Genomic DNA, 25,823 nt, shown 5'->3' on the forward strand with positions numbered 1-25,823 from the left:
TGTAAATCATGCATAAATAGAAGAAAGGCAATAGGAAAATGATGAAGGCAAGATTCATAAGTATATACAAATTCTATTGGGAGTATGGCAAAAACAAAACTCAGTTGATGCTATTTACTTAGCCAATTGAGAAAATCAGATATATATAAACCATGAGATGCACCGTAAAAAGAAAGAGAGGGCTCGTCAGGGAATTGAACCAGGGACCTGTCGCGCCCAAAACGAAAATCATAGAATCATCAAGTAAGCATGTTTTATTTGATATCTTAACCAATTTTATGTGAAAATTATATTATTTTAAAGCAGTCACTAATGTGTACAAGAAGGAAATATTAGCATAAATAAAATATTTCCTAATAGTCAATAATTTTCTAAGTATACTTGCTTGAAAATTGCTGTGCAAAGTTTTATGATGCCCAGCAGAGTTTTTCTGATGGATAAAACCCAAGACATGTCACATGCTGTGTGCAGATAAGTACTTACAAATAATTATAGCAGTTTGACAAAAAACAAAATTCAAATGTGCAAATTAGTAAATACAATCTATTTTGAGAGTTTTGAAAAAACAACATTCAGTTGAAATTCACTCAGGAAATTGACTACAATAAGATTATAGAACCATTTCAAAGAATCTGAAAATTTGGGCTCGTCCGGGATTTGAACCCGGGACCTCTCGCACCCTAAGCGAGAATCATACCCCTAGACCAACGAGCCACCTACCTGAACTTTTTTCTTTGGATTTTTCAATTGATTTTTAGAAAATAGCTTTTTGTTTTTAAAACACCATATACATTTATGTAAAAATGAATTTGTAGAATAAAAAAAATATTTCCTTATGGTCCAGTAGATAGTTTTCTAAGGTATGCATATAGGAAAAGTGCAGGGACAAGATTTGTGAGTGCCTTCAGAGTTTGGACTTCTCTCATGGACGAAGCTAAAGACTTGTCATTTGCAATGTACAAATCATGCTTCCAGACTCAGAAGAAAGGCAAAAGAATACCTTGCAATTTCATTTTTGAACTTTTTGTGTTTCAAAGTGAGACTATTCTTTTAAAACATTCAAAGCTATCTAGACAGAAGGGAACCTGCAGTTTTCCTGATATACCACAATACGGTTGAAATTTTAATAAGTATGCTCTTATTTGTAGTACAACTAATATGTTTTCGTAAGATTCTATTGATAGTTTTCTATGTGTGCTTATTTGGAAAGTGCAGTGACAAGATATAAAAATGGCGACAGAGTTTGGACTTGTCTGATCGATAAAACCCAAGACTTGTAAAAAGCTATGTGTAAATCATGCATAAATAGAAGAAAGGCAATAGGAAAATGATGAAGGCAAGATTCATAAGTATGTACAAATTCTATTGGGAGTATGGCAAAAACAAAACTCAGTTGATGCTATTGACTTAGCCAATTGAGAAAATCAGATATATATAAACCATGAGATGCACCGTAAAAAGAAAGAGAGGGCTCGTCAGGGAATTGAACCAGGGACCTGTCGTGCCCAAAACGAAAATCATAGAATCATCAAGTAAGCATGTTTTATTTGATATCTTAACCAATTTTATGTGAAAATTATATTATTTTAAAGCAGTCACTAATGTGTACAAGGAGGAAATATTAGCATAAATAAAATATTTCCTAATAGTCAATAATTTTCTAAGTATACTTGCTTGAAAATTGCTGTGCAAAGTTTTATGATGCCCAGCAGAGTTTTTCTGATGGATAAAACCCAAGACATGTCACATGCTGTGTGCAGATAAGTACTTACAAATAATTATAGCAGTTTGACAAAAAACAAAATTCAATTGTGCAAATTAGTAAATACAATCTATTTTGAGAGTTTTGAAAAAACAACATTCAGTTGAAATTCACTCAGGAAATTGACTACAATAAGATAATAGAACCATTTCAAAGAATCTGAAAATTTGGGCTCGTCCGGGATTTGAACCCGGGACCTCTCGCACCCTAAATGAGAATCATACCCCTAGACCAACGAGCCACCTACCTGACGTTTTTTCTTTGGATTTTTCAATTGATTTTTAAAAAATAGCTTTTTGTTTTTAAAACACCATATACATTTATGTAAAAATGAATTTGTTGAATAAAAAAAATATTTCCTTATGGTCCAGTAGATAGTTTTCTAAGGTATGCATATAGGAAAAGTGCAGGGACAATATTTGTGAGTGCCTACAGAGTTTGGACTTCTCTCATGGACGAAGCTAAAGACTTGTCATATGCAATGTACAAGTCATGCTTCCAGACACAGAAGAAAGGCAAAAGAAAACCTTGCAATTTCATTTTTGACCTTTTTGTGTTTCAAAGTGAGACTATTCTTTTAAAACATTCAAAGCTATCTAGACAGAAGGGAACCTGCAGTTTTCCTGATATACCACAATACGGTTGAAATTTTAATAAGTATGCTCTTATTTGTAGTACAACTAAAATGTTTTCGTAAGATTCTATTGATAGTTTTCTATGTGTGCTTATTTGGAAAGTGCAGTGACAAGATATAAAAATGGCGACAGAGTTTGGACTTGTCTGATCGATAAAACCCAAGACTTGTAAAAAACTATGTGTAAATCATGCATAAATAGAAGAAAGGCAATAGGAAAATGATGAAGGCAAGATTCATAAGTATGTACAAATTCTATTGGGAGTATGGCAAAAACAAAACTCAGTTGATGCTATTGACTTAGCCAATTGGGAAAATCAGATATATATAAACCATGAGATGCACCGTAAAAAGAAAGAGAGGGCTCGTCAGGGAATTGAACCAGGGACCTGTCGCGCCCAAAACGAAAATCATAGAATCATCAAGTAAGCATGTTTTATTTGATATCTTAACCAATTTTATGTGAAAATTATATTATTTTAAAGCAGTCAATAATGTGTACAAGGAGGAAATATTAGCATAAATAAAATATTTCCTAATAGTCAATAATTTTCTAAGTATACTTGCTTGAAAATTGCTGTGCAAAGTTTTATGATGCCCAGCAGAGTTTTTCTGATGGATAAAACCCAAGACATGTCACATGCTGTGTGCAGATAAGTACTTACAAATAATTATAGCAGTTTGACAAAAAACAAAATTCAATTGTGCAAATTAGTAAATACAATCTATTTTGAGAGTTTTGAAAAAACAACATTCAGTTGAAATTCACTCAGGAAATTGACTACAATAAGATAATAGAACCATTTCAAAGAATCTGAAAATTTGGGCTCATCCGGGATTTGAACCCGGGAACTCTCGCACCCTAAGTGAGAATCATACCCCTAGACCAACGAGCCACCTACCTGAATATTTTTCTTTGGATTTTTCAATTGATTTTTAGAAAATAGCTTTTTGTTTTTAAAACACCATATACATTTATGTAAGAATGAATTTGTAGAATAAATAAAATATTTCCTTATGGTCCAGTAGATAGTTTTCTAAGGTATGCATATAGGAAAAGTGCAGGGACAAGATTTGTGAGTGCCTACAGAGTTTGCACTTCTCTCATGGACGAAGCTAAAGACTTGTCATATGCAATGTACAAATCATGCTTCCAGACACAGAAGAAAGGCAAAAGAAAACCTTGCAATTTCATTTTTGAACTTTTTGTGTTTCAAAGTGAGACTATTCTTTTAAAACATTCAAAGCTATCTAGACAGAAGGGAACCTGCAGTTTTCCTGATATACCACAATACGGTTGAAATTTTAATAAGTATGCTCTTATTTGTAGTACAACTAAAATGTTTTCGTAAGATTCTATTGATAGTTTTCTATGTGTGCTTATTTGGAAAGTGCAGTGACAAGATATAAAAATGGCGACAGAGTTTGGACTTGTCTGATCGATAAAACCCAAGACTTGTAAAAAGCTATGTGTAAATCATGCATAAATAGAAGAAAGGCAATAGGAAAATGATGAAGGCAAGATTCATAAGTATATACAAATTCTATTGGGAGTATGGCAAAAACAAAACTCAGTTGATGCTATTTACTTAGCCAATTGAGAAAATCAGATATATATAAACCATGAGATGCACCGTAAAAAGAAAGAGAGGGCTCGTCAGGGAATTGAACCAGGGACCTGTCGCGCCCAAAACGAAAATCATAGAATCATCAAGTAAGCATGTTTTATTTGATATCTTAACCAATTTTATGTGAAAATTATATTATTTTAAAGCAGTCACTAATGTGTACAAGAAGGAAATATTAGCATAAATAAAATATTTCCTAATAGTCAATAATTTTCTAAGTATACTTGCTTGAAAATTGCTGTGCAAAGTTTTATGATGCCCAGCAGAGTTTTTCTGATGGATAAAACCCAAGACATGTCACATGCTGTGTGCAGATAAGTACTTACAAATAATTATAGCAGTTTGACAAAAAACAAAATTCAAATGTGCAAATTAGTAAATACAATCTATTTTGAGAGTTTTGAAAAAACAACATTCAGTTGAAATTCACTCAGGAAATTGACTACAATAAGATTATAGAACCATTTCAAAGAATCTGAAAATTTGGGCTCGTCCGGGATTTGAACCCGGGACCTCTCGCACCCTAAGCGAGAATCATACCCCTAGACCAACGAGCCACCTACCTGAACTTTTTTCTTTGGATTTTTCAATTGATTTTTAGAAAATAGCTTTTTGTTTTTAAAACACCATATACATTTATGTAAAAATGAATTTGTAGAATAAAAAAAATATTTCCTTATGGTCCAGTAGATAGTTTTCTAAGGTATGAATATAGGAAAAGTGCAGGGACAAGATTTGTGAGTGCCTTCAGAGTTTGGACTTCTCTCATGGACGAAGCTAAAGACTTGTCATTTGCAATGTACAAATCATGCTTCCAGACTCAGAAGAAAGGCAAAAGAATACCTTGCAATTTCATTTTTGAACTTTTTGTGTTTCAAAGTGAGACTATTCTTTTAAAACATTCAAAGCTATCTAGACAGAAGGGAACCTGCAGTTTTCCTGATATACCACAATACGGTTGAAATTTTAATAAGTATGCTCTTATTTGTAGTACAACTAATATGTTTTCGTAAGATTCTATTGATAGTTTTCTATGTGTGCTTATTTGGAAAGTGCAGTGACAAGATATAAAAATGGCGACAGAGTTTGGACTTGTCTGATCGATAAAACCCAAGACTTGTAAAAAGCTATGTGTAAATCATGCATAAATAGAAGAAAGGCAATAGGAAAATGATGAAGGCAAGATTCATAAGTATGTACAAATTCTATTGGGAGTATGGCAAAAACAAAACTCAGTTGATGCTATTGACTTAGCCAATTGAGAAAATCAGATATATATAAACCATGAGATGCACCGTAAAAAGAAAGAGAGGGCTCGTCAGGGAATTGAACCAGGGACCTGTCGTGCCCAAAACGAAAATCATAGAATCATCAAGTAAGCATGTTTTATTTGATATCTTAACCAATTTTATGTGAAAATTATATTATTTTAAAGCAGTCACTAATGTGTACAAGGAGGAAATATTAGCATAAATAAAATATTTCCTAATAGTCAATAATTTTCTAAGTATACTTGCTTGAAAATTGCTGTGCAAAGTTTTATGATGCCCAGCAGAGTTTTTCTGATGGATAAAACCCAAGACATGTCACATGCTGTGTGCAGATAAGTACTTACAAATAATTATAGCAGTTTGACAAAAAACAAAATTCAATTGTGCAAATTAGTAAATACAATCTATTTTGAGAGTTTTGAAAAAACAACATTCAGTTGAAATTCACTCAGGAAATTGACTACAATAAGATAATAGAACCATTTCAAAGAATCTGAAAATTTGGGCTCGTCCGGGATTTGAACCCGGGACCTCTCGCACCCTAAATGAGAATCATACCCCTAGACCAACGAGCCACCTACCTGACGTTTTTTCTTTGGATTTTTCAATTGATTTTTAAAAAATAGCTTTTTGTTTTTAAAACACCATATACATTTATGTAAAAATGAATTTGTAGAATAAAAAAAATATTTCCTTATGGTCCAGTAGATAGTTTTCTAAGGTATGCATATAGGAAAAGTGCAGGGACAATATTTGTGAGTGCCTACAGAGTTTGGACTTCTCTCATGGACGAAGCTAAAGACTTGTCATATGCAATGTACAAGTCATGCTTCCAGACACAGAAGAAAGGCAAAAGAAAACCTTGCAATTTCATTTTTGACCTTTTTGTGTTTCAAAGTGAGACTATTCTTTTAAAACATTCAAAGCTATCTAGACAGAAGGGAACCTGCAGTTTTCCTGATATACCACAATACGGTTGAAATTTTAATAAGTATGCTCTTATTTGTAGTACAACTAAAATGTTTTCGTAAGATTCTATTGATAGTTTTCTATGTGTGCTTATTTGGAAAGTGCAGTGACAAGATATAAAAATGGCGACAGAGTTTGGACTTGTCTGATCGATAAAACCCAAGACTTGTAAAAAACTATGTGTAAATCATGCATAAATAGAAGAAAGGCAATAGGAAAATGATGAAGGCAAGATTCATAAGTATGTACAAATTCTATTGGGAGTATGGCAAAAACAAAACTCAGTTGATGCTATTGACTTAGCCAATTGGGAAAATCAGATATATATAAACCATGAGATGCACCGTAAAAAGAAAGAGAGGGCTCGTCAGGGAATTGAACCAGGGACCTGTCGCGCCCAAAACGAAAATCATAGAATCATCAAGTAAGCATGTTTTATTTGATATCTTAACCAATTTTATGTGAAAATTATATTATTTTAAAGCAGTCACTAATGTGTACAAGGAGGAAATATTAGCATAAATAAAATATTTCCTAATAGTCAATAATTTTCTAAGTATACTTGCTTGAAAATTGCTGTGCAAAGTTTTATGATGCCCAGCAGAGTTTTTCTGATGGATAAAACCCAAGACATGTCACATGCTGTGTGCAGATAAGTACTTACAAATAATTATAGCAGTTTGACAAAAAACAAAATTCAATTGTGCAAATTAGTAAATACAATCTATTTTGAGAGTTTTGAAAAAACAACATTCAGTTGAAATTCACTCAGGAAATTGACTACAATAAGATAATAGAACCATTTCAAAGAATCTGAAAATTTGGGCTCATCCGTTATTTGAACCCGGGAACTCTCGCACCCTAAGTGAGAATCATACCCCTAGACCAACAAGCCACCTACCTGAATATTTTTCTTTGGATTTTTCAATTGATTTTTAGAAAATAGCTTTTTGTTTTTAAAACACCATATACATTTATGTAAGAATGAATTTGTAGAATAAATAAAATATTTCCTTATGGTCCAGTAGATAGTTTTCTAAGGTATGCATATAGGAAAAGTGCAGGGACAAGATTTGTGAGTGCCTACAGAGTTTGCACTTCTCTCATGGACGAAGCTAAAGACTTGTCATATGCAATGTACAAATCATGCTTCCAGACACAGAAGAAAGGCAAAAGAAAACCTTGCAATTTCATTTTTGAACTTTTTGTGTTTCAAAGTGAGACTATTCTTTTAAAACATTCAAAGCTATCTAGACAGAAGGGAACCTGCAGTTTTCCTGATATACCACAATACGGTTGAAATTTTAATAAGTATGCTCTTATTTGTAGTACAACTAAAATGTTTTCGTAAGATTCTATTGATAGTTTTCTATGTGTGCTTATTTGGAAAGTGCAGTGACAAGATATAAAAATGGCGACAGAGTTTGGACTTGTCTGATCGATAAAACCCAAGACTTGTAAAAAACTATGTGTAAATCATGCATAAATAGAAGAAAGGCAATAGGAAAATGATGAAGGCAAGATTCATAAGTATGTACAAATTCTATTGGGAGTATGGCAAAAACAAAACTCAGTTGATGCTATTGACTTAGCCAATTGGGAAAATCAGATATATATAAACCATGAGATGCACCGTAAAAAGAAAGAGAGGGCTCGTCAGGGAATTGAACCAGGGACCTGTCGCGCCCAAAACGAAAATCATAGAATCATCAAGTAAGCATGTTTTATTTGATATCTTAACCAATTTTATGTGAAAATTATATTATTTTAAAGCAGTCACTAATGTGTACAAGGAGGAAATATTAGCATAAATAAAATATTTCCTAATAGTCAATAATTTTCTAAGTATACTTGCTTGAAAATTGCTGTGCAAAGTTTTATGATGCCCAGCAGAGTTTTTCTGATGGATAAAACCCAAGACATGTCACATGCTGTGTGCAGATAAGTACTTACAAATAATTATAGCAGTTTGACAAAAAACAAAATTCAATTGTGCAAATTAGTAAATAAAATCTATTTTGAGAGTTTTGAAAAAACAACATTCAGTTGAAATTCACTCAGGAAATTGATTACAATAAGATAATAGAACCATTTCAAAGAATCTGAAAATTTGGGCTCGTCCTTGATTTGAACCTGGGACCTCTCACACCCTAAGCGAGAATCTTAACCCTAGACCAACAAGCCACCTACCTGAACATTTTTCTATTGATTTTTCAATTGATTTAAAGAAAATAGCTTTTTGTTTTTAAAAAAAACATATACATTTATGTAAAAATGAATTTGTAGAATAAATAAAATTTTTCCTTATGGTCCAGTAGATAGTTTTCTAAGTATGCATATAGGAAAAGTGCAGGGACAAGATTTGTGAGTGCCTCCAGAGTTTGGACTTCTCTCATGGACGAAGCTAAAGACTTGTCATATGCAATGTACAAATCATGCTTCCAGACACAGAAGAAAGGCAAAAGAAAACCTTGCAATTTCATTTTTGAACTTTTTGTGTTTCAAAATGAGACTATTCTTTTAAAACATTCAAAGCTATCTAGACAGTAGGGAACCTGCAGTTTTCCTAATATTCCACAATACAGTTGAAATTTGAATAAGTATGCTCTTATTTTTAGAACAACTAAAATGTTTCCGTAAGATTCTATTGATAGTTTTCTTTGTGTGCTTATTTGGAAAGTGCAGTGACAAGATTTAAAAAAGGCTACAGAGTTTGGACTTGTCTGATCGATAAAACCCAAGACTTGTCAAAAGCTATGTGTAAATCATGCATAACTAGAAGAAAGGCAATTGAAAAATGATGAAGGCAAGATTCATAAGTATGTACAAATTCTATTGGGAGTATGGCAAAAACAAAACTCAGTTGATGCTATTAACTTAGCCAATTGAGAAAATCATATATATATAAACCATGAGAAGCACCGTAAAAAAGAAATAGAGGGCTCATCCGGGATTTGAACCCGGGACCTCTCGCACCCAAAGTGAGAATCATACCCCTAAACTAACGAGCCAACTGAAACAAGTCTGTTTTATTTGATTTCTTAACTATTTTATGTGAAAATGGTGTTCTTTTAAAGCAGTCACTAATATATACAAGGAGGAAAAATTAGCATAAATAAAATATTTCCTAATAGTCAATATTTTTCTAAGTATACTTGCTTGGAAATTGCTGTGCAAAGTTTCATGATGCCCAGCAGAGTTTTTCTGATGGATAAAACCCAAGACATGTCACATGCTATGTTCAGATAAGTACTTACAAATAATTTTAGCAGTTTGACAAAAAACAAAATTCAATTGTGCAAATAAGTAAATCCAATCTATTTTGAGAGTTTTGAAAAAACAATATTCAGTTGAAATTCACTCTGGAAATTGACTTCAATAAGATAATGGAACCATGTCAAAGAATCTAACAATTTGGGCTCGTCCGGGATTTGAACCCTTGACCTCTCGCACCCAAAGTGAGAATGATAGAGTCATCAAGTAAGCATGTTTGATTTGATTTCTTAACTGTTTTTATGTGAAAATTTTATTATTTTAAAGCAGTCACTAATGTATACAAGGTGGAAATATTAGCATAAATAAAATATTTCCTAATAGTCAATATTTTTCTAAGTATACTTGCTTGGAAATTGCTGTGCAAAGTTTTATGATGCCCAGCAGAGTTTTTCTGATGGATAAAACCCAAGACATGTCACATGCTATGTGCAGGTAAGTAATTACAAATAATTTTAGCAGTTTGACAAAAAACAAAATTCAATTGTGCAAATAAGTAAATCCAATCTATTTTGTGAGTTTTTAAAAAATAATATTCATTTGAAGATTTTACTCAGGAAATTGTATTCAATAAGATAATGGAACTATGTCAAAGAATCTGAAAATTTGGGCTCGTCCATGATTTGAACCTGGGACCTCTCACACTCTAAGCGAGAATCTTAACCCTAGACCAACAAGCCACCTACCTGAACATTTTTCTATTGATTTTGCAGTTGATTTAATGAAAATAGTTTTTTGTTTTTAAAAACACCATATACATTTATGTAAAAATGAATTTGTAGAATAAATAAAATATTTCCTTATGGTCCAGTAGATAGTTTTCTAAGTATGCATATAGGAAAAGTGCAGGGACAAGATTTGTGAGTGCCTACAGAGTTTGGACTTCTCTCATGGACAAAGCTAAAGACTTGTCATATGCAATGTACAAATCATGCTTCCAGACACAGAAGAAAGGCAAAAGAAAACGTTGCAATTTCATTTTTGAACTTTTTGTGTTTCAAAATGAGACTATTCTTTTAAAACATTCAAAGCTATCTAGACAGTAGGGAACCTGCAGTTTTCCTAATATTCCACAATACAGTTGAAATTTGAATAAGTATGCTCTTATTTTTAGAACAACTAAAACGTTTCCGTAAGATTCTATTGATAGTTTTCTTTGTGTGCTTATTTGGAAAGTGCAGTGACAAGATTTAAAAATGGCTACAGAGTTTGGACTTGTCTGATCGATAAAACCCAAGACTTGTCAAAAGCTATGTGTAAATCATGCATAAATAGAAGAAAGGCAATTGAAAAATGATGAAGGCAAGATTCATAAGTATGTACAAATTCTATTGGGAGTATGGCAAAAACAAAACTCAGTTGATGCTATTGACTTAGCCAATTGAGAAAATCAGATATATATAAACCATGAGATGCACCGTACAAAAGAAATAGAGGGCTCGTCCGGAATTTGAACCCGGGACCTCTCGCACCCAAAGCGAGAATCATACCCCTAGACCAACGAGCCAACTGAAATAAGTGTGGTTTATTTGATTTCTTAACTGTTTTTATGTGAAAATGGTATTCTTTTAATGCAGTCACTAATGTATACAAGGAGGAAAAATTAGCATAAATAAAATGTTTCCTAATAGTCAATATTTTTCTAAGTATACTTGCTTGGAAATTGCTGTGCAAAGTTTTATGATGCCCAGCAGAGTTTTTCTGATGGATTAAACCCAAGACATGTCACATGCTATGTTCAGATAAGTACTTACAAATAATTTTAGCAGTTTGACAAAAAACAAAATTCAATTGTGCAAATAAGTAAATCCAATCTATTTTGAGAGTTTTGAAAAAACAATATTCAGTTGAAATTCACTCTGGAAATTGACTTCAATAAGATAATGGAACCATGTCAAAGAATCTAAAAATTTGGGCACGTCCGGGATTTGAACCCGTGACCTCTCGCACCCAAAGTGAGAATGATAGAGTCATCAAGTAAGCATGTTTTATTTGATTTCTTAACTGTTTTTATGTGAAAATTGTTTTATTTTAAAGCAGTCACTAATGTATACAAGGTGGAAATATTAGCATAAATAAAATATTTCCTAATAGTCAATATTTTTCTAAGTATACTTGCTTGGAAATTGCTGTGCAAAGTTTTATGATGCCCAGCAGAGTTTTTCTGATGGATAAAACCCAAGACATGTCACATGCTATGTGCAGGTAAGTAATTACAAATAATTTTAGCAGTTTGACAAAAAACAAAATTCAATTGTGCAAATAAGTAAATCCAATCTATTTTGAGAGTTTTGAAAAAACAATATTCAGTTGAAATTCACTCTGGAAATTGACTTCAATAAGATAATGGAACCATGTCAAAGAATCTAAAAATTTGGGCTCGTCCGGGATTTGAACCCGTGACCTCTCGCACCCAAAGTGAGAATGATAGAGTCATCAAATAAGCATGTTTTATTTGATTTCTTAACTGTTTTTATGTGAAAATTGTATTATTTTAAAGCAGTCACTAATGTATACAAGGTGGAAATAATAGCATAAATAAAATATTTCCTAATAGTCAATATTTTTCTAAGTTTACTTGCTTGGAAATTGCTGTGCAAAGTTTTATGATGCCCAGCAGAGTTTTTCTGATGGATAAAACCCAAGACATGTCACATGCTATGTTCAGATAAGTACTTACAAATAATTTTAGCAGTTTGACAAAAAACAAAATTTAATTGTGCAAATAAGTAAATCCAATCTATTTTGAGAGTTTTGAAAAAACAATATTCAGTTGAAATTCACTCTGGAAATTGACTTCAATAAGATAATGGAACCATGTCAAAGAATCTAAAAATTTGGGCACGTCCGGGATTTGACCCCGTGACCTCTCGCACCCAAAGTGAGAATGATAGAGTCATCAAGTAAGCATGTTTTATTTGATTTCTTAACTGTTTTTATGTGAAAATTGTATTATTTTAAAGCAGTCACTAATGTATACAAGGTGGAAATATTAGCATAAATAAAATATTTCCTAATAGTCAATATTTTTCTAAGTATACTTGCTTGGAAATTGCTGTGCAAAGTTTTATGATGCCCAGCAGAGTTTTTCTGCTGGATAAAACCCAAGACATGTCACATGCTATGTGCAGGTAAGTAATTACAAATAATTTTAGCAGTTTGACAAAAAACAAAATTCAATTGTGCAAATAAGTAAATCCAATCTATTTTGAGAGTTTTCAAAAAACAATATTCAGTTGAAATTCACTCTGGAAATTGACTTCAATAAGATAATGGAACCATGTCAAAGAATCTAAAAATTTGGGCTCGTCCGGGATTTGAACCCGTGACCTCTCGCACCCAAAGTGAGAATGATAGAGTCATCAAGTAAGCATGTTTTATTTGATTTCTTAACTGTTTTTATGTGAAAATTGTATTATTTTAAAGCAGTCACAAATGTATACAAGGTGGAAATATTAGCATAAATAAAATATTTCCTAATAGTCAATATTTTTCTAAGTATACTTGCTTGGAAATTGCTGTGCAAAGTTTTATGATGCCCAGCAGAGTTTTTCTGATGGATAAAACCCAAGACATGTCACATGCTATGTGCAGGTAAGTAATTACAAATAATTTTAGCAGTTTGACAAAAAACAAAATTCAATTGTGCAAATAAGTATATCCAATCTATTTTGTGAGTTTTTAAAAAATAATATTCAATTGAAGATTTTACTCAGGAAATTGACTTCAATAAGATAATGGAACGCTGTCAAAGAATCTGAAAATTTGGTCTTGTCCATGATTTGAACCTGGGACCTCTCACACCCTAAGCGAGAATCTTAACCCTAGACCAACAAGCCACCTACCTTTACATTTTTCTATTGATTTTTCAATTGATTTAATGAAAATAGCTTTTTGTTTTTAAAAACACCATATACATTTATGTAAAAATGAATTTGTAGAATAAATAAAATATTTCCTTATGGTCCAGTAGATAGTTTTCTAAGTATGCATATAGGAAAAGTGCAGGGACAAGATTTGTGAGTGCCTCCAGAGTTTGGACTTCTCTCATGGACGAAGCTAAAGACTTGTCATATGCAATGTAGAAATCATGCTTCCAGACACAGAAGAAAGGCAAAAGAAAACCTTGCAATTTCATTTTTGAACTTTTTGTGTTTCAAAATGAGACTATTCTTTTAAAACATTCAAAGCTATCTAGACAGTAGGGAACCTGCAGTTTTCCTAATATACCACAATACAGTTGAAATTTGAATAAGTATGCTCTTATTTTTAGAACAACTAAAATGTTTCCGTGAGATTCTATTGATAGTTTTCTTTGTGTGCTTATTTGGAAAGTGCAGTGACAAGATTTAAAAATGGCTACAGAGTTTGGACTTGTCTGATCGATAAAACCCAAGACTTGTCAAAAGCTATGTGTAAATCATGCATAACTAGAAGAAAGGCAATTGAAAAATGATGAAGGCAAGATTCATAAGTATGTACAAATTCTATTGGGAGTATGGAAAAAACAAACTCAGTTGATGCTATTAACTTAGCCAATTGAGAAAATCAGATATATATATAAACCATGAGATGCACTGTACAAAAGAAATAGAGGGCTCGTCCGGGATTTGAACCCAGGACCTCTCACACCAAAAGCGAGAATCATACACCTAGACCAACGAGCCAACTGAATTAAGCATGTTTTATTTGATTTCTTAACTATTTTATGTGAAAATGGTGTTCTTTTAAAGCAGTCACTAATGTATACAAGGAGGAAAAATTAGCATAAATAAAATATTTCCTAATAGTCAATATTTTTCTAAGTATACTTGCTTGGAAATTGCTGTGCAAAGTTTTATGATGCCCAGCAGAGTTTTTCTGATGGAAAAAACCCAAGACATGTCACATGCTATGTTCAGATAAGTACTTACAAATAATTTTAGCAGTTTGACAAAAAACAAAATTCAATTGTGCAAATAAGTAAATCCAATCTATTTTGAGAGTTTTGAAAAAACAATATTCAGTTGAAATTCACTCTGGAAATTGACTTCAATAAGATAATTGAACCATGTCAAAGAATCTAAAAATTTGGGCTCGTCTGGGATTTGAACCCGTGACCTCTCGCACCCAAAGTGAGAATGATAGAGTCATCAAGTAAGCATGTTTTATTTGATTTCTTAACTGTTTTTATGTGAAAATTGTATTATTTTAAAGCAGTCACTAATGTATACAAGGTGGAAATATTAGCATAAATAAAATATTTCCTAATAGTCAATATTTTTCTAAGTATACTTGCTTGGAAATTGCTGTGCAAAGTTTTATGATGCCCAGCAGAGTTTTTCTGATGGATAAAACCCAAGACATGTCACATGCTATGTGTAGGAAAGTAATTACAAATAATTTTAGCAGTTTGACAAAAAACTAAATTCAATTGTGCAAATAAGTAAATCCAATCTATTTTGAGAGTTTTGCAAAAACAATATTCAGTTGAAATTCACTCTGGAAATTGACTTCAATAAGATAATGGAACCATGTCAAAGAAGCTAAAAATTTGGGCTCGTCCGGGATTTGAACCCGTGACCTCTCGCACCCAAAGTGGGAATGATAGAGTCATCAAGTAAGCATGTTTTATTTGATTTCTTAACTGTTTTTATGTGAATATTGTATTATTTTAAAGCAGTCACTAATGTATACAAGGTGGAAATATTAGCATAAATAAAATATTTCCTAATAGTCAATATTTTTCTAAGTATACTTGCTTGGAAATTGCTGTGCAAAGTTTTATGATGCCCAGCAGAGTTTTTCTGATGGATAAAACCCAAGACATGTCACATGCTATGTGCAGGTAAGTATTTACAAATAATTTTAGCAGTTTGACAAAAAACAAAATTCAATTGTGCAAATAAGTATATCCAATCTATTTTGTGAGTTTTTAAAAAATAATATTCAATTGAAGATTTTACTCAGGAAATTGACTTCAATAAGATAATGGAACGCTGTCAAAGAATCTGAAAATTTGGGCTCATCCATGATTTGAACCTGGGACCTCTCACACCCTAAGCGAGAATCTTAACCCTAGACCAACAAGCCACCTACCTGAACATTTTTCTATTGATTTTTCAATTGATTTAATGAAAATAGCTTTTTGTTTTTAAAAACACCATATACATTTATGTAAAAATGAATCTGTAGAATAAATAAAATATTTCCTTATGGTCCAGTAGATAGTTTTCTAAGTATGCATATAGGAAAAGTGCAGGGACAAGATTTGTGAGTGCCTCCAGAGTTTGGACTTCTCTCATGGACGAAGCTAAAGACTTGTCATATGCAATGTACAAATCATGCTTCCAGACACAGAAGAAAGGCAAAAGAAAACCTTGCAATTTCATTTTTGAACTTTTTGTGTTTCAAAATGAGACTATTCTTTTAAAACATTCAAAGCTATCTAGACAGTAGGGAACCTGCAGTTTTCCTAATATACCACAATACAGTTGAAATTTGAATAAGTATGCTCTTATTTTTAGAACAACTAAAATGTTTCCGTGAGATTCTATTGATAGTTTTCTTTGTGTGCTTATTTGGAAAGTGCAGTGACAAGATTTAAAAATGGCTACAGAGTTTGGACTTGTCTGATCGATAAAACCCAAGACTTGTCAAAAGCTATGTGTAAATCATGCATAACTAGAAGAAAGGCAATTGAAAAATGATGAAGGCAAGATTCATAAGTATGTACAAATTCTATTGGGAGTATGGAAAAAACAAACTCAGTTGATGCTATTAACTTAGCCAATTGAGAAAATCAGATATATATATAAACCATGAGATGCACTGTACAAAAGAAATAGAGGGCTCGTCCGGGATTTGAACCCAGGACCTCTCACACCAAAAGCGAGAATCATACACCTAGACCAACGAGCCAACTGAATTAAGCATGTTTTATTTGATTTCTTAACTATTTTATGTGAAAATGGTGTTCTTTTAAATCAGTCACTAATGTATACAAGGAGGAAAAATTAGCATAAATAAAATATTTCCTAATAGTCAATATTTTTCTAAGTATACTTGCTTGGAAATTGCTGTGCAAAGTTTTATGATGCCCAGCAGAGTTTTTCTGATGGAAAAAACCCAAGACATGTCACATGCTATGTTCAGATAAGTACTTACAAATAATTTTAGCAGTTTGACAAAAAACAAAATTCAATTGTGCAAATAAGTAAATCCAATCTATTTTGAGAGTTTTGCAAAAACAATATTCAGTTGAAATTCACTCTGGAAATTGACTTCAATAAGATAATGGAACCATGTCAAAGAAGCTAAAAATTTGGGCTCGTCCGGGATTTGAACCCGTGACCTCTCGCACCCAAAGTGGGAATGATAGAGTCATCAAGTAAGCATGTTTTATTTGATTTCTTAACTGTTTTTATGTGAATATTGTATTATTTTAAAGCAGTCACTAATGTATACAAGGTGGAAATATTAGCATAAATAAAATATTTCCTAATAGTCAATATTTTTCTAAGTATACTTGCTTGGAAATTGCTGTGCAAAGTTTTATGATGCCCAGCAGAGTTTTTCTGATGGATAAAACCCAAGACATGTCACATGCTATGTGCAGGTAAGTATTTACAAATAATTTTAGCAGTTTGACAAAAAACAAAATTCAATTGTGCAAATAAGTATATCCAATCTATTTTGTGAGTTTTTAAAAAATAATATTCAATTGAAGATTTTACTCAGGAAATTGACTTCAATAAGATAATGGAACGCTGTCAAAGAATCTGAAAATTTGGGCTCATCCATGATTTGAACCTGGGACCTCTCACACCCTAAGCGAGAATCTTAACCCTAGACCAACAAGCCACCTACCTGAACATTTTTCTATTGATTTTTCAATTGATTTAATGAAAATAGCTTTTTGTTTTTAAAAACACCATATACATTTATGTAAAAATGAATCTGTAGAATAAATAAAATATTTCCTTATGGTCCAGTAGATAGTTTTCTAAGTATGCATATAGGAAAAGTGCAGGGACAAGATTTGTGAGTGCCTCCAGAGTTTGGACTTCTCTCATGGACGAAGCTAAAGACTTGTCATATGCAATGTACAAATCATGCTTCCAGACACAGAAGAAAGGCAAAAGAAAACCTTGCAATTTCATTTTTGAACTTTTTGTGTTTCAAAATGAGACTATTCTTTTAAAACATTCAAAGCTATCTAGACAGTAGGGAACCTGCAGTTTTCCTAATATACCACAATACAGTTGAAATTTGAATAAGTATGCTCTTATTTTTAGAACAACTAAAATGTTTCCGTGAGATTCTATTGATAGTTTTCTTTTTGTGCTTATTTGGAAAGTGCAGTGACAAGATTTAAAAATGGCTACAGAGTTTGGACTTGTCTGATCGATAAAACCCAAGACTTGTCAAAAGCTATGTGTAAATCATGCATAACTAGAAGAAAGGCAATTGAAAAATGATGAAGGCAAGATTCATAAGTATGTACAAATTCTATTGGGAGTATGGCAAAAACAAACTCAGTTGATGCTATTAACTTAGCCAATTGAGAAAATCAGATATATATAAACCATGAGAAGCACCGTAAAAAAGAAATAGAGGGCTCGTCCGGGATTTGAACCAGGGACCTCTCGCACCCAAAGCGAGAATCATACCCCTAGACTAACGAGCCAACTGAAACAAGTCTGTTTTATTTGATTTCTTAACTATTTTATGTGAAAATGGTGTTCTTTTAAAGCAGTCACTAATGTATACAAGGAGGAAAAATTAGCATATATAAAATATTTCCTAATAGTCAATATTTTTCTAAGTATACTTGCTTGGAAATTGCTGTGCAAAGTTTTATGATGCCCAGCAGAGTTTTTCTGATGGATAAAACCCAAGACATGTCACATGCCATGTTCAGATAAGTACTTACAAATAATTTTAGCAGTTTGACAAAAAACAAAATTCAATTGTGCAAATAAGTAAATCCAATCTATTTTGAGAGTTTTGAAAAAACAATATTCAGTTGAAATTCACTCTGGAAATTGAGTTCAATAAGATAATGGAACCATGTCAAAGAATCTAAAAATTTGGGCTCGTCCGGGATTTGAACCCGTGACCTCTCGCACCCAAAGTGGGAATGATAGAGTCATCAAGTAAGCATGTTTGATTTGATTTCTTAACTGTTTTTATGTGAAAATTGTATTATTTTAAAGCAGTCACTAATGTATTCAAGGTGGAAATATTAGCATAAATAAAATATTTCCTAATAGTCAATATTTTTCTAAGTATACTTGCTTGGAAATTGCTGTGCAAAGTTTTATGATGCCCAGCAGAGTTTTTCTGATGGATAAAACCCAAGACATGTCACATGCTATGTGCAGGTAAGTAATTACAAATAATTTTAGCAGTTTGACAAAAAACAAAATTCAATTGTGCAAATGAGTAAATCAAATCTATTTTGTGAGTTTTTTAAAAATAATATTCATTTGAAGATTTTACTCAGGAAATTGTATTCAATAAGATAATGGAACTATGTCAAAGAATCTGAAAATTTGGGCTCGTCCATGATTTGAACCTGGGACCTCTCACACTCTAAGCGAGAATCTTAACCCTAGACCAACAAGCCACCTACCTGAACATTTTTCTATTGATTTTTCAATTGATTTAATGATAATAGCTTTTTGTTTTTAAAAACACCATATACATTTATGTAAAAATGAATTTGTAGAATAAATAAAATATTTCCTTATGGTCCAGTAGATAGTTTTCTAAGTATGCATATAGGAAAAGTGCAGGGACAAGATTTGTGAGTGCCTCCAGAGTTTGGACTTCTCTCATGGACAAAGCTAAAGACTTGTCATATGCAATGTACAAATCATGCTTCCAGACACAGAAGAAAGGCAAAAGAAAACCTTGCAATTTCATTTTTGAACTTTTTGTGTTTCAAAATGAGACTATTCTTTTAAAACATTCAAAGCTATCTAGACAGTAGGGAACCTGCAGTTTTCCTAATATACCACAATACAGTTGAAATTTGAATAAGTATGCTCTTATTTTTAGAACAACTAAAATGTTTCCGTAAGATTCTATTGATAGTTTTCTTTGTGTGCTTATTTGGAAAGTGCAGTGACAAGATTTAAAAATGGCTACAGAGTTTGGACTTGTCTGATCGATAAAACCCAAGACTTGTCAAAAGCTATGTGTAAATCATGCATAACTAGAAGAAAGGCAATTGAAAAATGATGAAGGCAAGATTCATAAGTATGTACAAATTCTATTGGGAGTATGGCAAAAACAAAACTCAGTTGATGCTATTAACTTAGCCAATTGAGAAAATCAGATATATATAAACCATGAGAAGCACCGTAAAAAAGAAATAGAGGGCTCATCCGGGATTTGAACCCGGGACCTCTCGCACCCAAAGTGAGAATCATACCCCTAGACTAACAAGCCAACTGAAACAAGTCTGTTTTATTTGATTTCTTAACTATTTTATGTGAAAATGGTGTTCTTTTAAAGCAGTCACTAATATATACAAGGAGGAAAAATTAGCATAAATAAAATATTTCCTAATAGTCAATATTTTTCTAAGTATACTTGCTTGGAAATTGCTGTGCAAAGTTTTATGATGCCCAGCAGAGTTTTTCTGATGGATAAAACCCAAGACATGTCACATGCTATGTGCAGGTAAGTAATTACAAATAATTTTAGCAGTTTGACAAAAAACAAAATTCAATTGTGCAAATAAGTATATCCAATCTATTTTGTGAGTTTTTAAAAAATAATATTCAATTGAAGATTTTACTCAGGAAATTGACTTCAATAAGATAATGGAACGCTGTCAAAGAATCTGAAAATTTGGGCTCGTCCATGATTTGAACCTGGGACCTCTCACACCCTAAGCGAGAATCTTAACCCTAGACCAACAAGCCACCTACCTGAACATTTTTCTATTGATTTTTCAATTGATTTAATGATAATAGCTTTTTGTTTTTAAAAACACCATATACATTTATGTAAAAATGAATTTGTAGAATAAATAAAATATTTCCTTATGGTCCAGTAGATAGTTTTCTAAGTATGCATATAGGAAAAGTGCAGGGACAAGATTTGTGAGTGCCTCCAGAGTTTGGACTTCTCTCATGGACAAAGCTAAAGACTTGTCATATGCAATGTACAAATCATGCTTCCAGACACAGAAGAAAGGCAAAAGAAAACCTTGCAATTTCATTTTTGAACTTTTTGTGTTTCAAAATGAGACTATTCTTTTAAAACATTCAAAGCTATCTAGACAGTAGGGAACCTGCAGTTTTCCTAATATACCACAATACAGTTGAAATTTGAATAAGTATGCTCTTATTTTTAGAACAACTAAAATGTTTCCGTAAGATTCTATTGATAGTTTTCTTTGTGTGCTTATTTGGAAAGTGCAGTGACAAGATTTAAAAATGGCTACAGAGTTTGGACTTGTCTGATCGATAAAACCCAAGACTTGTCAAAAGCTATGTGTAAATCATGCATAACTAGAAGAAAGGCAATTGAAAAATGATGAAGGCAAGATTCATAAGTATGTACAAATTCTATTGGGAGTATGGCAAAAACAAAACTCAGTTGATGCTATTAACTTAGCCAATTGAGAAAATCAGATATATATAAACCATGAGAAGCACCGTAAAAAAGAAATAGAGGGCTCATCCGGGATTTGAACCCGGGACCTCTCGCACCCAAAGTGAGAATCATACCCCTAGACTAACGAGCCAACTGAAACAAGTCTGTTTTATTTGATTTCTTAACTATTTTATGTGAAAATGGTGTTCTTTTAAAGCAGTCACTAATATATACAAGGAGGAAAAATTAGCATAAATAAAATATTTCCTAATAGTCAATATTTTTCTAAGTATACTTGCTTGGAAATTGCTGTGCAAAGTTTTATGATGCCCAGCAGAGTTTTTCTGATGGATAAAACCCAAGACATGTCACATGCTATGTGCAGGTAAGTAATTACAAATAATTTTAGCAGTTTGACAAAAAACAAAATTCAATTGTGCAAATAAGTATATCCAATCTATTTTGTGAGTTTTTAAAAAATAATATTCAATTGAAGATTTTACTCAGGAAATTGACTTCAATAAGATAATGGAACGCTGTCAAAGAATCTGAAAATTTGGGCTCGTCCATGATTTGAACCTGGGACCTCTCACACCCTAAGCGAGAATCTTAACCCTAGACCAACAAGCCACCTACCTGAACATTTTTCTATTGATTTTTCAATTGATTTAATGAAAATAGCTTTTTGTTTTTAAAAACACCATATACATTTATGTAAAAATGAATTTGTAGAATAAATAAAATATTTCCTTATGGTCCAGTAGATAGTTTTCTAAGTATGCATATAGGAAAAGTGCAGGGACAAGATTTGTGAGTGCCTCCAGAGTTTGGACTTCTCTCATGGACGAAGCTAAAGACTTGTCATATGCAATGTACAAATCATGCTTCCAGACACAGAAGAAAGGCAAAAGAAAACCTTGCAATTTCATTTTTGAACTTTTTGTGTTTCAAAATGAGACTATTCTTTTAAAACATTCAAAGCTATCTAGACAGTAGGGAACCTGCAGTTTTCCTAATATACCACAATACAGTTGAAATTTGAATAAGTATGCTCTTATTTTTAGAACAACTAAAATGTTTCCGTGAGATTCTATTGATAGTTTTCTTTGTGTGCTTATTTGGAAAGTGCAGTGACAAGATTTAAAAATGGCTACAGAGTTTGGACTTGTCTGATCGATAAAACCCAAGACTTGTCAAAAGCTATGTGTAAATCATGCATAACTAGAAGAAAGGCAATTGAAAAATGATGAAGGCAAGATTCATAAGTATGTACAAATTCTATTGGGAGTATGGCAAAAACAAACTCAGTTGATGCTATTAACTTAGCCAATTGAGAAAATCAGATATATATATAAACCATGAGATGCACCGTACAAAAGAAATAGAGGGCTCGTCCGGGATTTGAACCCAGGACCTCTCACACCAAAAGCGAGAATCATACACCTAGACCAACAAGCCAACTGAATTAAGCTTGTTTTATTTGATTTCTTAACTATTTTATGTGAAAATGGTGTTCTTTTAAAGCAGTCACTAATGTATACAAGGAGGAAAAATTAGCATAAATAAAATATTTCCTAATAGTCAATATTTTTCTAAGTATACTTGCTTGGAAATTGCTGTGCAAAGTTTTATGATGCCCAGCAGAGTTTTTCTGATGGATAAAACCCAAGACATGTCACATGCTATGTTCAGATAAGTACTTACAAATAATTTTAGCAGTTTGACAAAAAACAAAATTCAATTGTGCAAATAAGTAAATCCAATCTATTTTGAGAGTTTTGAAAAAACAATATTCAGTTGAAATTCACTCTGGAAATTGACTTCAATAAGATAATGGAACCATGTCAAAGAATCTAAAAATTTGGGCTCGTCCGGGATTTGAACCCGTGACCTCTCGCACCCAAAGTGAGAATGATAGAGTCATCAAGTAAGCATGTTTTATTTGATTTCTTAACTGTTTTTATGTGAAAATTGTATTATTTTAAAGCAGTCACTAATGTATACAAGGTGGAAATATTAGCATAAATAAAATATTTCCTAATAGTCAATATTTTTCTAAGTATACTTGCTTGGAAATTGCTGTGCAAAGTTTTATGATGCCCAGCAGAGTTTTTCTGATGGATAAAACCCAAGACATGTCACATGCTATGTGCAGGAAAGTAATTACAAATAATTTTAGCAGTTTGACAAAAAACTAAATTCAATTGTGCAAATAAGTAAATCCAATCTATTTTGAGAGTTTTGCAAAAACAATATTCAGTTGAAATTCACTCTGGAAATTGACTTCAATAAGATAATGGAACCATGTCAAAGAAGCTAAAAATTTGGGCTCGTCCGGGATTTGAACCCGTGACCTCTCGCACCCAAAGTGGGAATGATAGAGTCATCAAGTAAGCATGTTTTATTTGATTTCTTAACTGTTTTTATGTGAAAATTGTATTATTTTAAAGCAGTCACTAATGTATACAAGGTGGAAATATTAGCATAAATAAAATATTTCCTAATAGTCAATATTTTTCTAAGTATACTTGCTTGGAAATTGCTGTGCAAAGTTTTATGATGCCCAGCAGAGTTTTTCTGATGGATAAAACCCAAGACATGTCACATGCTATGTGCAGGTAAGTATTTACAAATAATTTTAGCAGTTTGACAAAAAACAAAATTCAATTGTGCAAATAAGTATATCCAATCTATTTTGTGAGTTTTTAAAAAATAATATTCAATTGAAGATTTTACTCAGGAAATTGACTTCAATAAGATAATGGAACGCTGTCAAAGAATCTGAAAATTTGGGCTCGTCCATGATTTGAACCTGGGACCTCTCACACCCTAAGCGAGAATCTTAACCCTAGACCAACAAGCCACCTACCTGAACATTTTTCTATTGATTTTTCAATTGATTTAATGAAAATAGCTTTTTGTTTTTAAAAACACCATATACATTTATGTAAAAATGAATTTGTAGAATAAATAAAATATTTCCTTATGGTCCAGTAGATAGTTTTCTAAGTATGCATATAGGAAAAGTGCAGGGACAAGATTTGTGAGTGCCTCCAGAGTTTGGACTTCTCTCATGGACGAAGCTAAAGACTTGTCATATGCAATGTACAAATCATGCTTCCAGACACAGAAGAAAGGCAAAAGAAAACCTTGCAATTTCACTTTTGAACTTTTTGTGTTTCAAAATGAGACTATTCTTTTAAAACATTCAAAGCTATCTAGACAGTAGGGAACCTGCAGTTTTCCTAATATACCACAATACAGTTGAAATTTGAATAAGTATGCTCTTATTTTTAGAACAACTAAAATGTTTCCGTGAGATTCTATTGATAGTTTTCTTTGTGTGCTTATTTGGAAAGTGCAGTGACAAGATTTAAAAATGGCTACAGAGTTTGGACTTGTCTGATCGATAAAACCCAAGACTTGTCAAAAGCTATGTGTAAATCATGCATAACTAGAAGAAAGGCAATTGAAAAATGATGAAGGCAAGATTCATAAGTATGTACAAATTCTATTGGGAGTATGGCAAAAACAAACTCAGTTGATGCTATTAACTTAGCCAATTGAGAAAATCAGATATATATAAACCATGAGAAGCACCGTAAAAAAGAAATAGAGGGCTCATCCGGGATTTGAACCCGGGACCTCTCGCACCCAAAGCGAGAATCATACCCCTAGACTAACGAGCCAACTGAAACAAGTCTGTTTTATTTGATTTCTTAACTATTTTATGTGAAAATGGTGTTCTTTTAAAGCAGTCACTAATGTATACAAGGAGGAAAAATTAGCATAAATATAATATTTCCTAATAGTCAATATTTTTCTAAGTATACTTGCTTGGAAATTGCTGTGCAAAGTTTTATGATGCCCAGCAGAGTTTTTCTGATGGATAAAACCCAAGACATGTCACATGCTATGTTCAGATAAGTACTTACAAATAATTTTAGCAGTTTGACAAAAAACAAAATTCAATTGTGCAAATAAGTAAATCCAATCTATTTTGAGAGTTTTGAAAAAACAATATTCAGTTGAAATTCACTCTGGAAATTTACTTCAATAAGATAATGGAACCATGTCAAAGAATCTAACAATTTGGGCTCGTCCGGGATTTGAACCCTTGACCTCTCGCACCCAAAGTGAGAATGATAGAGTCATCAAGTAAGCATGTTTGATTTGATTTCTTAACTGTTTTTATGTGAAAATTTTATTATTTTAAAGCAGTCACTAATGTATACAAGGTGGAAATATTAGCATAAATAAAATATTTCCTAATAGTCAATATTTTTCTAAGTATACTTGCTTGGAAATTGCTGTGCAAAGTTTTATGATGCCCAGCAGAGTTTTTCTGATGGATAAAACCCAAGACATGTCACATGCTATGTGCAGGTAAGTAATTACAAATAATTTTAGCAGTTTGACAAAAAACAAAATTCAATTGTGCAAATAAGTAAATCCAATCTATTTTGTGAGTTTTTAAAAAATAATATTCATTTGAAGATTTTACTCAGGAAATTGTATTCAATAAGATAATGGAACTATGTCAAAGAATCTGAAAATTAGGGCTCGTCCATGATTTGAACCTGGGACCTCTCACACTCTAAGCGAGAATCTTAACCCTAGACCAACAAGCCACCTACCTGAACATTTTTCAATTGATTTTTCAATTGATTTAATGAAAATAGCTTTTTGTTTTT

At 32.3% G+C, this 25,823-nt stretch overlaps 10 non-coding genes across 10 annotated transcripts; all 10 read right to left on the bottom strand.

The window, feature by feature from the left end:
- Positions 1-642: 642 nt before the first annotated feature.
- Positions 643-714, bottom strand: TRNAP-AGG (transfer RNA proline (anticodon AGG)). The gene has a single exon. It is a non-coding gene; the product is annotated as a tRNA-Pro (tRNA).
- Positions 715-1,931: 1,217 nt separating this feature from the next.
- On the bottom strand, positions 1,932-2,003 carry TRNAP-AGG (transfer RNA proline (anticodon AGG)). Its single transcript has one exon. It is a non-coding gene; the product is annotated as a tRNA-Pro (tRNA).
- Positions 2,004-4,509: 2,506 nt separating this feature from the next.
- TRNAP-AGG (transfer RNA proline (anticodon AGG)) lies at positions 4,510-4,581 on the bottom strand. Its single transcript has one exon. It is a non-coding gene; the product is annotated as a tRNA-Pro (tRNA).
- Positions 4,582-5,798: 1,217 nt separating this feature from the next.
- On the bottom strand, positions 5,799-5,870 carry TRNAP-AGG (transfer RNA proline (anticodon AGG)). The gene has a single exon. It is a non-coding gene; the product is annotated as a tRNA-Pro (tRNA).
- A 3,333-nt stretch (positions 5,871-9,203) lies between these two features.
- On the bottom strand, positions 9,204-9,275 carry TRNAP-UGG (transfer RNA proline (anticodon UGG)). The gene has a single exon. It is a non-coding gene; the product is annotated as a tRNA-Pro (tRNA).
- Positions 9,276-10,972: 1,697 nt separating this feature from the next.
- Positions 10,973-11,044, bottom strand: TRNAP-UGG (transfer RNA proline (anticodon UGG)). The gene has a single exon. It is a non-coding gene; the product is annotated as a tRNA-Pro (tRNA).
- A 7,089-nt stretch (positions 11,045-18,133) lies between these two features.
- Positions 18,134-18,205, bottom strand: TRNAP-UGG (transfer RNA proline (anticodon UGG)). The gene has a single exon. It is a non-coding gene; the product is annotated as a tRNA-Pro (tRNA).
- Positions 18,206-19,902: 1,697 nt separating this feature from the next.
- Positions 19,903-19,974, bottom strand: TRNAP-UGG (transfer RNA proline (anticodon UGG)). Its single transcript has one exon. It is a non-coding gene; the product is annotated as a tRNA-Pro (tRNA).
- A 1,234-nt stretch (positions 19,975-21,208) lies between these two features.
- TRNAP-UGG (transfer RNA proline (anticodon UGG)) lies at positions 21,209-21,280 on the bottom strand. The gene has a single exon. It is a non-coding gene; the product is annotated as a tRNA-Pro (tRNA).
- A 3,466-nt stretch (positions 21,281-24,746) lies between these two features.
- Positions 24,747-24,818, bottom strand: TRNAP-UGG (transfer RNA proline (anticodon UGG)). The gene has a single exon. It is a non-coding gene; the product is annotated as a tRNA-Pro (tRNA).
- Positions 24,819-25,823: the final 1,005 nt, after the last annotated feature.

The sequence above is a fragment of the Taudactylus pleione genome, unplaced genomic scaffold, assembly GCF_031769625.1.
Source record: "Taudactylus pleione unplaced genomic scaffold, aTauple2 ptg000317l, whole genome shotgun sequence".
Taxonomy (NCBI): domain Eukaryota; kingdom Metazoa; phylum Chordata; class Amphibia; order Anura; family Myobatrachidae; genus Taudactylus; species Taudactylus pleione.